The following is a 15,306-nucleotide window of genomic DNA, read 5'->3' as shown; positions in this document are numbered from 1 at the left end:
GTCGGTGTGCTGGTGTGTTGATGTGTTGATGCACGGTGTGTCGGTGTGCTGGTGTGTTGATGTGCTGATGCACCGTGTGTCGGTGTGCTGGTGTGTTGATGTGCTGACGCACCGTGTGTCGGTGTGCTGGTGTGTTGATGTGTTGATGCACGGTGTGTCGGTGTGCTGGTGTGTTGATGTGCTGATGCACCGTGTGTCGGTGTGTTGGTGTGTTGATGTGCTGACGCACCGTGTGTCGGTGTGCTGGTGTGTGGATGTGCTGACGCACCGTGTGTCAGTGTGTTGATGTGCTGATGCACCGTGTGTCGGTGTGCTGGTGTGTGGATGTGCTGACGCACCGTGTGTCGGTGTGCTGGTGTGTTGATGTGTTGATGCACGGTGTGTCGGTGTGCTGGTGTGTTGATGTGCTGACGTACCGTGTGTCAGTGTGTTGATGTGCTGATGCACCGTGTGTCGGTGTGCTGGTGTGTTGATGTGCTGACGCACCGTGTGTCAGTGTGTTGATGTGCTGATGCACCGTGTGTCAGTGTGTTGATGTGCTGATGCACCGTGTGTCGGTGTGCTGGTGTGTTGATGTGCTGATGCACCGTGTGTCGGTGTGCTGGTGTGTTGATGTGCTGACGCACCGTGTGTCGGTGTGCTGGTGTGTTGATGTGCTGATGCACCGTGTGTCGGTGTGCTGGTGTGTGGATGTGCTGACGCACCGTGTGTCGGTGTGCTGGTGTGTTGATGTGTTGATGCACCGTGTGTCGGTGTGCTGGTGTGTTGATGTGCTGACGCACCGTGTGTCGGTGTGCTGGTGTGTTGATGTGCTGATGCACCGTGTGTCGGTGTGCTGGTGTGTTGATGTGTGGATGCACCGTGTGTCGGTGTGCTGGTGTGTTGATGTGCTGACGCACCGTGTGTCGGTGTGCTGGTGTGTTGATGTGTGGATGCACGGTGTGTCGTTGTGCTGGTGTGTTGATGTGTGGATGCACCGTGTGTCGGTGTGCTGGTGTGTTGATGTGCTGACGCACCGTGTGTCGGTGTGCTGGTGTGTTGATGTGTTGATGCACGGTGTGTCGGTGTGCTGGTGTGTTGATGTGCTGATGCACCGTGTGTCGGTGTGCTGGTGTGTTGATGTGCTGACGCACCGTGTGTCGGTGTGCTGGTGTGTTGATGTGTTGATGCACGGTGTGTCGGTGTGCTGGTGTGTTGATGTGCTGACGCACCGTGTGTCGGTGTGCTGGTGTGTGGATGTGCTGACGCACCGTGTGTCAGTGTGTTGATGTGCTGATGCACCGTGTGTCGGTGTGCTGGTGTGTGGATGTGCTGACGCACCGTGTGTCGGTGTGCTGGTGTGTTGATGTGTTGATGCACGGTGTGTCGGTGTGCTGGTGTGTTGATGTGCTGACGTACCGTGTGTCAGTGTGTTGATGTGCTGATGCACCGTGTGTCGGTGTGCTGGTGTGTTGATGTGCTGACGCACCGTGTGTCAGTGTGTTGATGTGCTGATGCACCGTGTGTCAGTGTGTTGATGTGCTGATGCACCGTGTGTCGGTGTGCTGGTGTGTTGATGTGCTGACGCACCGTGTGTCGGTGTGCTGGTGTGTTGATGTGCTGATGCACCGTGTGTCGGTGTGTTGGTGTGTTGATGTGCTGATGCACCGTGTGTCGGTGTGCTGGTGTGTTGATGTGCTGACGCACCGTGTGTCGGTGTGCTGGTGTGTTGATGTGCTGACGCACCGTGTGTCGGTGTGCTGGTGTGTTGATGTGCTGATGCACCGTGTGTCGGTGTGTGTCGCTGTGGGGTCTCCGCTGCAGCCCGCCCGCCCGTGCCCGCTCCCGCCGCCAGGAGCCGCCGCTGCCCGGGGAGCGCGGCCCCGGCCCCCGCAGGCCCGGCCGGGCGGTCCGTGCGCCGGGAGCCCCGGCCCCGTCTGGGTGTCCCGGGGCCGCGGGCTGGAGCCGCCGGCTCTGCCGGGAGCCGCCCGGGCGGGGATCGCGGCCGAGGAGGGTGGGGCCGCTTCGCCGCTTGTCCGTGCGGGCTGCGGGCCGGGCAGGGGCCGCCTGCGGGATCCGCCCCGCCTGGCCGGGGCAGCGTGAGCACCACGGGGGCTCTGGCCGCCCCGTTCCAATAATCCCCCTGCAGTGGGAGGAGGTGGCGGGCGTGGAGGGGTGGGGAGGACGACGAGGTGGGGGCAGAGCACCCACACCTGCCGGGGAACACATCCCCTCCCGTTCTCTGCCAGGGCTGGAGCTGAGCCCGCAGTGGGAGCAGCGCGGTGCCGAGGCTGCCCTGCGCCCCGTGGAGCTGCCGCACCCCGGCCTCGGTCTGCACGGGATGAGCTCCGCGCTGCTCCCAGACCTCTGCACAGGCTGAGCTCCATTGCTGCTCCCAGACCTCTGCATGGGATGAGCTCCATTGCTGCTCCCAGACCTCTGCATGGGATGAGCTCCATTGCTGCTCCCAGACCTCTGCATGGGATGAGCTCCATTGCTGCTCCCAGACCTCTGCATGGGATGAGCTCCGTGCTTCTCCCAGACCTCTGCATGGGATGAGCTCCATTGCTGCTCCCAGACCTCTGCATGGGATGAGCTCCATTGCTGCTCCCAGACCCCTGTGCCTCAGATCCACTCTCAAGTTGAGCCAGAGAAAATTCAGATTGGTTATTATGAAACATTTCTTCATGGAAACGGCTGTGGGGCATTGGAACAGGCCGCCCAGGGAGGTGGTGGAGTCACCATCCCCAGAGGGGTTTAAAAGACGTGTAGATGAGGCTTTTAGGGACAAGGTTGAGTGCTGCATTTATGCTGTGGTTGAACTTGCTGGTCTTAAGGGTCTCCTCCAACCAAAATGATTCTATGATTGTTCGTCGCGCTGAGCTGCTGTTCCACACTCGGCTGGCCCCAGCGCTTGTGTCCCGCACACCTCGTGCGGCTGGGAGAGCCCGCTGCGAGACAGCATGTCGGGAGACGGAGCAGACGTGTCTGCGGCAGAGGGGCTTACACGGGCTGGGAGGCTCGTAGCAGCTCTGCACAAAGGAGACTGCGTGCAGTCAATCACCCGATCCCCCCACCCTGCACACTGCATATTTAATGGCTCTTTGGGTCTCAGTGTTTAAATCTATCTAATGAGCATTTAACTGCCTCTCAATATTTAATGCCTCGGTGTTCAGTGTAATAATCCCATGTATCACAGTGAGAGCTGGTCCATCACCCTGGGCACGCTGCGGGAGAGGGTTTAGCACGGGGAGGCCGGGGGGCTGCTCCATGGCGCCTTGTGTGTGGATGGCGGGTTATCTCTGCACCATGAGTTCTTTCTGCCTCTCCTTGGTGTCCGACTCTTCTGGGCGCTGCAGGAGATGCTGGAGCTTGTCTGTTCTGGCTGGGAATGCATCCAGAGCAGTGTGTCCAGCAGGACCAGGGCAGTGACTGTCCCTGTGCTGGGGAGGCCAAACCTCGAATCAAGGACCTTCACATCCTTTTCAAATGGTGGGGCCCAGCGCTGCACACAGGGCTCCCGGCGAGGCTGCTCCAGCACTAAACACTGCAGGACAATCCCGTCTCTTTCCCAGGCCCAGCGAGCAGCCCGGCACCCCCAGCGCTGCAGCCTCGAGCCTCCGATGAGCAGAGGCAGAGGGCTGCGGATTTCGTCTTGCCAGCCACCCTGGGCGGCCGAGGAGCAGCTGCACCCCCAGCAGGAGTGCTCCGTCTGCCCCACTGAGCCCCACGGGCGGTGCGGGCTGCGGCGGGGGTGCCCGTCCCCATGCCGGGACTGCCGTGTGCTGTGCCGTGGGGCCCGCAGGATGCCGGGACTGCCGTGTGCTGTGCTGTGGGGCCCGCAGGATGCCAGGACTGCCGTGTGCTGTGCCGTGGGGTCCGCAGGATGCCGGGACTGCCGTGTGCTGTGCCGTGGGGTCCGCAGGATGCCGGGGCTGCTCTGCTGGGCTCAGCCCGTGGGTCCTGCTGCGGGCTCTGTGTGCTCAACAGACCTGCCCCACGTCCGAGCTGCTCCCTTCGCTTGGCGCTGGTCCCACCACCCTCTGTGGTGACTGAACCAGGAGCCGGGTGACGGGAGCGCTGTGTGTGGCTCGTGCCCTCGTGCTTGCCATGGGGTGTCTGCAGTGCAGCAGTGTGGGACTTTCCAGGGTCTGGTTTTCTCCTCGTGTTCCTGCTCTTCCACGGCTGTTACCGCAACAGCAGTTGGTAGATGTGCTTGTGCCTGGGGCAGCAGCAGTGTGGTGTCCGTGACCTCAGCCCCCAGAGGACGGGCACAGCTGCCCTGGTGAGCAGAGCACATGCCCTTGGTGCCACAGGTGAAGTATTCTGACAAGCGTGATCATGGGCTTTTGGCCCAGGTAACAGCTCATACATGAGACAAGGATGAGGCCTCGGTGCTGCCAGATTGGCTTCTGAGGAACCAGTTCGTGGGGATGGGGACAAGGAAGATGTGTGAGCTGGCTGTGGTGGCACGTGCTTTGTGGGTATCACAGCGTTGTCACTGTCACGATGCCCAGGCTGGTCTGGTGTGAGTGCACAGCCTGCACTCCTGCGCCTTGGGGTCCCGCTCCACCCGTGAGTGCTGCACGTTAGGATTGTGTCCCGATGGTTTCACCGGTTGGTGTGCCACAGCTGGCGCGCAGGAGGGTCCCCAGAACCGGGCTGTGCTCACTGGCTGCTCTGCTGGCGGTGCCTGTGTCGCGCTGGCAGCGGGTGCCGTGCAGAGCCCCAGCGCGGCAGGGACGGGGAGGCGGTTGTGCCACGCTGCCGGCAGGTTTGGCAGTGTGCCCCTTGGGCGTCTGCTCTGTGCTCGGTGCCCTGTGAGCAGGGTGTGCCCGCACCCACGGCGGTGAGGAGGGAACGGTGCCCGGGTGCGATCTGGTGTGGGTACAGGAGACTGGTGTGCACGCTGTCCCCGGAGCTCAGTCCCGGCGGATCCTGGGCAGTGACTCCATCTTCAGCAATGCTGTGGCTCGTTGCCCCTTTTCTGCAGTCTCTGCTTCTTGGGGAAGCTGCGCACCTCCCCTGCACACATTCTGTCCATGGCTGTCACCCTGACGCAGGCACTGTGGCCCGGAAGAGCTCTGGTTCCTGGGGCTGCAGCAGTGACATCTTCCCGGGCAGGCCTGCAGGTGACGCAGAGCTTTTGTGCCAGTGGTTCTGGGGCAACTGCTCATCTTCTTGCACATGCCATGCCCGCTCCCAGCTGCTGCCTCGTGCCACGTGCCCCTTGGCAGCGCACCCAGCAGCAGGGTCCTCTGGGCACGGGGATGCCGAGCATCCGCCTCTGGTGTCCGCAGCACTGGTGTGCCACACATGTCACTCCCAGGGGCTCGCACGGGTGGGACGCAGCCCCTGCCCCGCTCTGCACAGCTGGGGACCCAGCGTGTGCTTCCCCCTTGGCCGTGGGAAAGCTGCTCTGCTGCGCTGGACGGCGGTCACTGCTGGTGTGGGGGGCTCCTCCACACCCAGAGAGGGTCCTGTCCTGCTCTGGGAGCCCCAGAACCGCAGAGCGTTGCCCTGAACTGAGCACTAGAACACTCAGAAAAACCCCGCCGTGGTCTCGCAGCAGGCTGCCCTGCGGGCACGTCCCCGGGAGATCACCCCTGCAGCCAAGCTGTGCTCAGCCTCCTCGGTTTAGCTCCCTCCCTGCCCCACTCACCCTTTCCAAAATGTCTATCCCCGTCCCTGGCTCAAGACCCACTCCCGGTCCCATCGCCACCCCCACCCCAGCACTGTCCCTATCCCCATCCTCGTCACTGTTCCCAGTCCTGTCACCAGAAGGTCCACACCCCTGTCCCCATCCCCGTCCATCTCCATCCAGCAGCTCCCTCCCCACTCCTGCAGGTCGCTGCGACTGACTTCAGGGGTTTGAGAGAGATACCTGATTAATCCCAGAGTGAGCTGTAATCACATGGCAATAACTGCACGACTCGTGCTTATCTGAATGTGTAATCACAGCAATGAATAATATTCAGGGCTTAGCACCTCGCTAATTAGCACGCTGCTGGGAGGGATGAGGATGCTGTCGGCTTTATGTAGCTGGTCCCGTCCCTCTCCAGGGCCCGGCTCTGCTGTGGAGAGGGGACACGACCCTTGTCCTGTCAGGACACGAGGGGATTCACCCTGCTGCAGCAGCCCCACACGTGCTGTCAGACGGCACACGAGCAGTCCCTGACCCACCACCCCAGCAGGGACCCTCGTGTCGCGCCGCCCAGCTGTGCCTGGAAACTGTCCCATGTCACGCGGTGACTCCTGCTCCTGCGCCGGCAGCGGCCGTGCCCCGCTGGCCCCGGGTGCCCACCCCGAGCCCGTGTCCCGCGGTGGCTGTGGGGCGCCTGTGCAGTGTGCACACACCAGGCCATGCTCACATGCCGTGGGCACCCAGGGGAGATGTTCCTGGTCCCTCGGTTGCCAAAGCTGCTGGCTCACATGCCCCTTGTCTACCTGCTGGTCTCTCCCAGCGCAGCAGAGTGCTGTGGTGCAGCAGGGAGGTGACAAACACGGTTGTCCTGGGCAAAGCCAGTCCCTGCAGAAATGTGCCAGGCACCACCAGCACTGGGTGGCAGAGCTGGTGCCTCCCAGCCTCGCGGCGTGCGGTGTCAGGGACCCGAAGGGAGCAGGAGGCCCCTCTGCCATGGCCGAGTGTGACAGAGCAAGAACCCGGCAGTGGAAACCTCTGCCACGCCTGTGCCCGTTCCATGCAAAGCACGCCTTCCTGAGAGCCAGGGACAGGCTGAGAACGCTGCCTGTGCAGAGCCCTCAGGGTGCACTCAACAACCACTGCCCGCACCTGGTAACCCACATCCAAGGGGTTAACCCACGCCAGCTCAGCCACAGCCCCTGGCACTCCTATAGTGCCCACAGACCAGCTGGAAAGTGGTGCTGCAACTGCAGCTGGTCCAAAGCTGCTGCCTCTTCTCACCGCTTGCGGGCGGCCGTGGCGGCACGTGGCGGCACCGATCCCTCCCAGCTGCCAGCCAGCTCGTCCCTCACCTGGCGCAGCCACGCGGGCCTGAGCCGCTGTCACACACCTGAGACACCGGCCAGGGCTGGCCCAGCACGGCAAACGGACACGCGAACCGGAGTGAACAGTGACACAAACGGGCAGTGCCCACAGCTGCACGTACTGTGTGGTGCGCAGTGTGTGTGTGTGCACAGCCCGCAGCGAGCACCGTGTGTGTGTGTGTGTGTGTGTGTGTGTGTGTGTGCAAAGCGCACAGTGAGCACCGTGTGTGTGTGTGTGTGTGTATGTGCACAGCCCACAGTGAGCACCGTGTGTGTGTGTGTGTGTGCGCACAGCCCGCAGCGAGCACCGTGTGTGTGTGTGTGTGTGTGTGTGTGCAAAGCGCACAGTGAGCACCGTGTGTGTGTGTGTGTGTGTGTGTGCACAGCCCGCAGCGAGCACCGTGTGTGTGTGTGTGTGTGTGTGTGTGCAAAGCGCACAGTGAGCACCGTGTGTGTGTGTGTGTGTGTGTGTGTGTGCACAGCCCACAGTGAGCACCGTGTGTGTGTGTGTGTGTGTGTGTGCGCACAGCCCGCAGTGAGCACCGTGTGTGTGTGTGTGTGTGTGTGTGCACAGCCCACAGTGAGCACCGTGTGTGTGTGTGTGTGTGTGTGTGCACAGCCCACAGTGAGCACCGTGTGTGTGTGTGTGTGTGTGTGCAAAGCGCACAGTGAGCACCGTGTGTGTGTGTGTGTGTGTGTGTGCATGGCCCAGGTCTGCCATCCGTGTCCATGCACACACGTGTCCCCTGTGTCTTTGCTCTGCAGACAGTGTGTCCCGCTCTCTGGCATCGCGGTGCCTGGGGTGGGAGTGTAGAAGCGGCTGCTTTCCACTGTCCTCTGTGTCCCGAGCCTGGGGCAGTGCGGCCGGTGGCTCTGGCAGGGCCAGGGCTCGGGGACAGAGGCTGTGCCACGGCCAGGCGGGACAGCATGTCCTTGCAGGCAGAGAGGCAGCCTCTGGAAATGCGCAGTGTCACCAAATTAAGAGCTTAATGAGCAGGCGTGTTTCCCTTAAGGAGCTGTCAGCTCTTTAGCATAGAGCATGGTGATTAAGCCGCAGGAGGGGGCAGGAGCTGCCAGCAGAGCCCCAGCGAGCTCTCACTCTGTCGCAGGGCAGCGCGTGTGTCCAACACATCCGGGTCTGACACCGTCCTCCTCTGCCAGCCCCTCCACGCAGCTCAGTTGTCTCCTGCGAGCTCGCTTGCCAAGGGCAGATGGTTTCCACTGGCAGCCTGTCCAGGCAGGATCTGCCGGCTCGGCGGTGCGGGGCTGGAGGAGGCCCGTGGCATGGCGGCTGGGGACAGGGACGGTGGCACGTGCAGTTCGGCTCCCCCGCCTGCAGCGCTGCCCGCGGCGCTGCCGCGAGAGCCCCGGAGCTCGTGCTGCTCAAACAGGGCCGAGCACGAACAACAGCGTCTCACACAACACCAGGACAGACGCTGGCCCCTGTGACACTTGGTTAACTAAACGTCCAGAAAGGCCTGTGCCACGTGCACCCTGCAGAAGTTAATCCTCTGGGGAGGCCAGACTACTGAGTGTGTCTGGCCAGGTGCTCGGAGGCTCTTTTTACTTTCTCCTCTCCTTCCCCTTCCAGTTTAAAACCATTGCCTCTTCTCCTGTCATTGCAGTACTTGGTAAAATGTCTTTCTCCATCTTTCTTCCAAGCCCCTGTTATATGTTCAAAGGCTTCAATAAGGTCTCCCCGGAGCCTTATCTCCTCCAGGCTGAACACGGCAGCTCTCCCAGCCTGTCCCCATGGCAGAGGTGCTCCAGCCCCACGGTCATTTCGGCCTGTCCCCATGGCAGAGGTGCTCCAGCCCCACGGTCATTTCAGCCTGTCCCCATGGCAGAGGTGCTCCAGCCCCATGGTCATTTCGGCCTGTCCCCATGGCAGAGGTGCTCCAGCCCCATGGTCATTTCAGCCTGTCCCCGTGGCAGAGGTGCTCCAGCCCCACGGTCATTTCAGCCTGTCCCCATGGCAGAGGTGCTCCAGCCCCATGGTCATTTCGGCCTGTCCCCATGGCAGAGGTGCTCCAGCCCCATGGTCATTTCGGCCTGTCCCCATGGCAGAGGTGCTCCAGCCCCATGGTCATTTCAGCCTGTCCCCGTGGCAGAGGTGCTCCAGCCCCACGGTCATTTCAGCCTGTCCCCATGGCAGAGGTGCTCCAGCCCCATGGTCATTTCAGCCTGTCCCCATGGCAGAGGTGCTCCAGCCCCATGGTCATTTCGGCCTGTCCCCATGGCAGAGGTGCTCCAGCCCCACGGTCATTTCAGCCTGTCCCCAAGGCAGAGGTGCTCCAGCCCCATGGTCATTTCGGCCTGTCCCCATGGCAGAGGTGCTCCAGCCCCACAGTCATTTCAGCCTGTCCCCATGGCAGAGGTGCTCCAGCCCCACGGTCATTTCGGCCTGTCCCCATGGCAGAGATGCTCCAGCCCCACAGTCATTTCCATGGCCCCTCTGGACCTGCTCTGACAGGTCCCCGTCTTTCTTGTACGGGGAACCCCAGAGCAGGATGCAGTATAATACTTGATGTGGGGTCTCACGAGAGCAGAGCAGAAGGGCAGAACCCCCTTGACCTGCTGGCCATTGTCAGTGACTTTGAACGTGGCCATCCATTCAATTCCTGATCCACCCACAGTCCATCGTCAAACCTGTGTCTCTCCAGTTCAGGGGCATGCGTGCTGTGAGGGCCCGTATCAAAGGCCTTACAGCAGCCTGTGTAGCTGATATCCGTAGCTCTTCTCTCGTCCCCTGATGCGGTTACTCCATCATAGCAGACCACCGGATGAGTCAGGCGTGATTTGCCTTTGGGGATACGTGCTGGTTGTCTCTGATGACCTCCCTGTCCTCCATGTGCTCCAGCATGTCTTCCAGGAGGATCTGCTCCATGATTTTAGCAGGCACGGAGGTGAGGCTCGCTGGTCGGTAGCTGCCAGGGTCCTGTTTAAAAATGGGCATGGTGTTTCCTTTTTTCTGGCTGCCCTGACCTTTGGAACGTGATGCAGAGCCGGCACTTAGCTGGCGCTTAGGCTGGCTGGTGGCCTGGCTGTAGAGGTCGGTGTCGCACACAGCGCACGGTGGCACACACAGCCTGGGGAACAGGAGTGACCAAGAGGGCTTGGAGCCGCCGCGGAAGGACCGCGGGCAGGCACCGGGTGTCTGTCCTTGGTTCAAGCCGAGCTCTGCCCCAGCCCCGCCTCGCTGGTCCGCGCCAGCTGCCGCGGGGGCTGCCGACTGCCAGTGGTGCAGGGACGGGGCTCAGGTTCTCGTGCCCCCGTCTGTGGGCAGAGAAGCCGACTGGTGTGACCCGGGAGACCAGCATCAGCCTTCCCAGTGGGGTCTGCAAAGGTTTGCCTTGTTTGTGAATCCCGGGAGCACACGAATTGCATGCCTTGGTGCTGGCGGTGACACCCCGGAGGGGATGCTGCGGTTCCTTGGTGTAAGGCTGGTCAGGACTCGCATTTCGGGTTCTTTGCAAGCTGGTAGAGAGAAAGCTTTGAAAATATGTTTGTATGAAAGATGTGGTCAGAGGGCCGAGCGCATAAAGGGCTGGGCCAGGCTCAGCGGGGTGGAACAGAGTCTGAACTGCCCGGGGTAGAACATGAAGTTAACTGCTCGGTGGAGAACCGGGGGAGCCGAGCGGCTCCACGCGAACTCCGGGCACAAGAGAGCGGCACGTTGCCGTGCCCGGGGGCCTGCGGCGCTGTGAACACCGCGCAAGGTGCTCTGCAGTTCTTGGGAGAGGCACGAAGATTGGCATCCAGAGAAAGAGTGTGAACCCGAACAGAGACCAACGAGAGCTCAGCACGCCAAGGTGTCTGTCGCACCAAAGCAAGTTCCTCTGCAGGGCAACAAAAGCCAGGGTAGAGGTCCGGAGCAAGGACTGTGGCCAAAGGCTGTGTCAGCGTCCTGAGGGGGGTGATCTGGTCAGAGGGAGCGAGACAGCTCCGTCTTACAGCACAGGGAGCAGAAACGGAGCTTTCTGTGTCACCTGCCTGCCTGGTCCTAGGCACAGCATTGCTGATGATCCTGGTAAATGATGGCTGATCCTAGTAAAAGCGTTCTTAGCTCTTGCAGTAACGTTTGTCTTGTGTTGAGGGTTGTTTGAGGCACATGCCAAGACTTCATGTTCAACAGCTGGGTGCTGAGAGCACTCAGGTGCACAAGAGACAAGGTGTTTGTCCTGCAGCAGGATGGGCTAGAGAAGGAGCTGGCAATACAAGGCACCGGTACAGAAGAGCCATTTCCATTAGCAAGTGTTATCCGGAGGCCCCTCAGCAGCAGGACTACAAGGGCTGTGTCCAGACCCCAGCACGGGAGGCTGCAGAGCAGGACGGTGCTGCTGCACGCTGTGCGCAGGCTGTCGGTGGTTGCAGAGCAGGACGATGCTGCTGCACGCTGTGCGCAGGCTGTCGGTGGTTGCAGAGCAGGACGATGCTGCTGCACGCTGTGCGCAGGCTGTCGGTGGTTGCAGAGCAGGACGATGCTGCTGCACGCTGTGCGCAGGCTGTTGGTGGTTGCAGAGCAGGACGATGCTGCTGCACGCTGTGCGCAGGCTGTCGGTGGTGGTGCTCTGCAGCCGCCTCCCAGCACAGCGCAGCTGTCGAGGGCAGGAAAGGCGCAAGGTACCAGATGCCTTGTGTGTGACTATGGTGCAGCAGAGCTGCGTGACACGGGTTTGGGGAAGGCACAGGCCAGTGGTCCAGGGCTGCCGCCGCACTCCCCTGCCACACGCCCGCGCTGCCTGCCAGGCAGATTACAGCCCGATCGGGTGGATGCACAGTGGGTTCCATGCACTCATCAAAGCCGCTGCTGAGGAAGCAGAGGGCTGAGCATGGGGTGCCCTTATCGGCACGCTCGGAGGCTGCCGCTGGCAGAGCCCAAGGCTTATCTGTGTCAGATGGGAAGATCTGACATTTCGGAGTCCCACAGCAGCTGCTCCTACACCATGAGCTCAGGGAACAGAGACAGCTGCACCTTCTGCTTCATCAAGAGCTGGAAAACACAAGACCTTGTCCTGCATTTGTCCACCTTATAGACCTGTTCTTGGACCACCAGCTTCGTACCAAATGTCCAGGAATGGCCATGAAGGGGACAGCATGGGTTCCAGCATATGGCACATGGCACAGAGATCGAGTCCTAGAAAATATCCAGTTTATTCTATGAGCAGTGAGTCCCTGAGCACTCAGGGCACCTCGGAAGAAGTGGTGTCACGATTCACTGAGAGGCATTTTGCTGGCACACAGAGTCACAGAATGGTTTGGGTTGGAAAGGACCTTTAAACGTTGTCTAGTCCAACCTAAGTGCCATGGGCAGGAACACCTTTCACTAGATCAGCTGGCTCAGAGCCCTGCACAGCCTGGCCTTGAACTCCTCCAGGGATGGGGCATCCACAGCTGCGTTTCCACGAATGCCAGAGCGAAAGCCTCTGCCAGAGCTGCCTAAGAAGTTCCCTGTCTGTGTCCTGGCCTCCCTGGAAACGGGGCTTGGGTGGACGCCGAAGGAGCTGGTGTGGCCGGGCACGGTCCCCTCTGCGCTGCCAGGAGCGCAGGGCATGCTGCCGGCCCCGTGGCAACTGCTAGCCCGGCTCTGCCCCGGCTGGCTCCAGCCCCTCCGCCTTCCTGTGCAGATCCCACGGTGCTGTGCAGTAAGTGGGAGCAGCCTCTGCTGTCACGTCCTTCCCTCCACAGGGCAGCAAAAGAGCAGGCTGCAGCCAGCCTCCCACCTCCCTGCCACCTGCACCGAGCCCTGGGCCGGTCAGTGACGGGAAGAGCGAGGGTGAAGCAGGGATGCTCGAAGGCGGAGGGGAGCTGAGCTGTCCCTCTCACGCTGGACCCTGCTGCCCCACCACTTGTCCCCACCAGGGCTTGCAGGATCTCAGCAGAGTGCACTTACCAGAAGTCTGGACATGGGGACGGCAGTTCCCGGCTCCAGACGCAGCACAGCTCATGCGCCAAGTGAGTGTCCAGAGATATCTCTGCCTCTGCATCCCCGCAGCGAGAGCTGTGCCTTGGGCATTGTGTGGCACCCGCACGTGAAGCCACAGCAGCCGCACCTGCTCAACGGGCAGAAAGCTGAGCCACCTGGATACCCCCTTGGCACCCCCGAGGGCCACCTGGTACTCTGGTCTTCTGTCCTTTCCACGGCCATCATCCGAGCTCCTTCCTCGTGGGGTGTACGTCGCTGCCCAGAGGACGAGTGCCTGTGGAGTCTCCGGCTCCTTCTCCAGCGCTGGTTTCCCAGCCCTGTGCTGGGGGCGCCCTGGCATGTCTGGGAACAAGCTCTGCCAGAGCTGGGCAGCTCCACCTGCTCCCGTCTTGCCCCCTTCCCCTGCCATCCCAGTCCCTGCGTGGTCTCCGCTCTCCCCGGCTGCCAGACTGGAGGGAGCAGATGGGCGCAGCCTCCGCCCGGCTCCGCGCTCCCGTCTGGGAGACACGGCTTCCTGCTGCTTCCCACTCGCCAGCATTTGCATTGCACTTGTTCCCTGACCTTTGGAGAATGCGAGGCGGTGAGCTCAGCTCCGCACACCGAGGCCCCGCGCTCCAGGGCACAGCGTTTGTCTGCAGTCCCTGCCCGGTGCCAGTCCCGGCTGGGGGCCGCCGGCCCCGCTGAGCCCGCTGCCCGCTCCCCGTGGGGGCCGTGGCCCCGCAGGGTGTGCACCATCCACCAGACCCCTGCAGAGCCCCCCGCGGGGGACTCCCATTTCACCCAGACAGGGCCTGCGTGGGTGCCGGTTCAGCAGCCCGGCCTGCCCGGTGTGCTGGCACGTGCGGTGACACACCGATGTACCTCTCCGGAGGCCGAGCTCTGCCAGGACTGCCATGGCCTGTGGTTGTTCAGGGCCGTGTCCATAAGCTTCTTGTCTCTGCCTGGACGCAAACATGCCTCCACTCCAACAGACTGCTCTGGGTCACCCCAAAGGGCAGAAGGAGGGATGGTTCCCCATTCCTTGGGCTCGCCATGGCTGGGAGGTGCTCACTTCCTTCGGCTGTGTGAGTGTTGTGGGTCAGCGTGTACAGACCTTGGCGCGGGGCTCCTCGTCGCCCGCACGACCCGTGCTGACTGCTGCAGGGATCCCCTAAGCTGAGGACACTTGGCGGTTCTCCCCTGAGTGACGTCTCTTCCCCCAGATCATGTCACGCGTGGTCGGTCTCAAGGGGAGCTGCCACACTGGGTGTGTCGGGTGCTGCTCGTGCCTGGGCTGTGACGCGAAGGGGCTCGGGAGTGGGCTGCCCCACCGCCGCTCAGGGTCGCCTGGGAAAGGGTCTCCCGGGAAAGGGTCTCCCCCGTGCCCTCCCTGGGGCTGCTGCCCAAAGGGCAGAGGTTCTGCCCACACCACCCCATGAGGTTCTTCCCTTGCCGTTTAACCGCTCCCTGTGCATGCAGCCAGGATCTGCTCGCCAGTCCTTCACCAAGACCTGATCATATGTCCTCCTGTCTAGGAGGGGTTCTCAGGGCTGTGAGCCCAGCACCCATCCCTCTCCCCTGGGTCTGGGGTCTGGTCCCATCCTGATCACCCAGGGCCTGTTTCCCTCCTGCGCAGCTGGGACCTGTTCCCGACACCACGGGGCTGCAGCCGTTATCACAGCACCAGCTCCGCGCGGCTGGTGTGAGCGCTGCGGCACTCAGAAAACACTCGGAGTCAGGGAACCGGGGGAATGTGTCAGCTTTACGGGAACAGCGCGTTCTTGGCTCTCCAGGCTCGTGAAGGAAATCCGGGATGTTTGCCTCCATGAGCTAAAAAATACCCAAAGAATTGCAATTAAACATCTTGTGATCAAAACCAGGCCAAAGGCACAGGCAGAGCCTGGACACTATTCCCAAGCCCCTGAGGTCACAACGCTGACTCACAAAGCAGGAGGACACCCCTGTGTGGCTGCAGCTCCCTTGGAGAGCAGAGGAGGGACGTGTAGGAGCTGCGGCCAGCGGACGGGCCGGGGGCACAACGGGGGGCAGCCACAGGGGGCACGGGGGCACGCCAGGGAGGGCAGTGGGGTGGGCGCGGGTGTCCCCTCTGGGTGCGGAGAGGCAGCTGGGCAGAGCAGGGTCCCTCCTTCCCGCCACAGCCATGCCAAGGGTGCTGCTGTGGAGCGATGCGCCGCGGTGCCCTGGGCCTGCGCTCACGACCTCGGTTGCTCCGGCCCTGCCTGAGCTCGTCCCACGCCTGGCCGGGGCAGACTGTGCCCCAGCAAGCGGCCCAGGCCAGGGCACCGTCTGCCTGTCTGTCCGCCCGGCACTGCTGCGGGCAGTGCTGCCGGCGCCCTGCTCTCGGCCGCGCAGCGGTGTTTCCTCCCGGCCCGTGGTGCTCCCACAGGAAGGGA

This window comes from Columba livia, chromosome 1, assembly GCF_036013475.1.
Source record: "Columba livia isolate bColLiv1 breed racing homer chromosome 1, bColLiv1.pat.W.v2, whole genome shotgun sequence".
Classification (NCBI taxonomy): Eukaryota; Metazoa; Chordata; class Aves; order Columbiformes; family Columbidae; genus Columba; species Columba livia.
The sequence above is the reverse complement of the archived record's forward strand: the minus strand, read 5'-3'. Positions refer to the sequence as shown.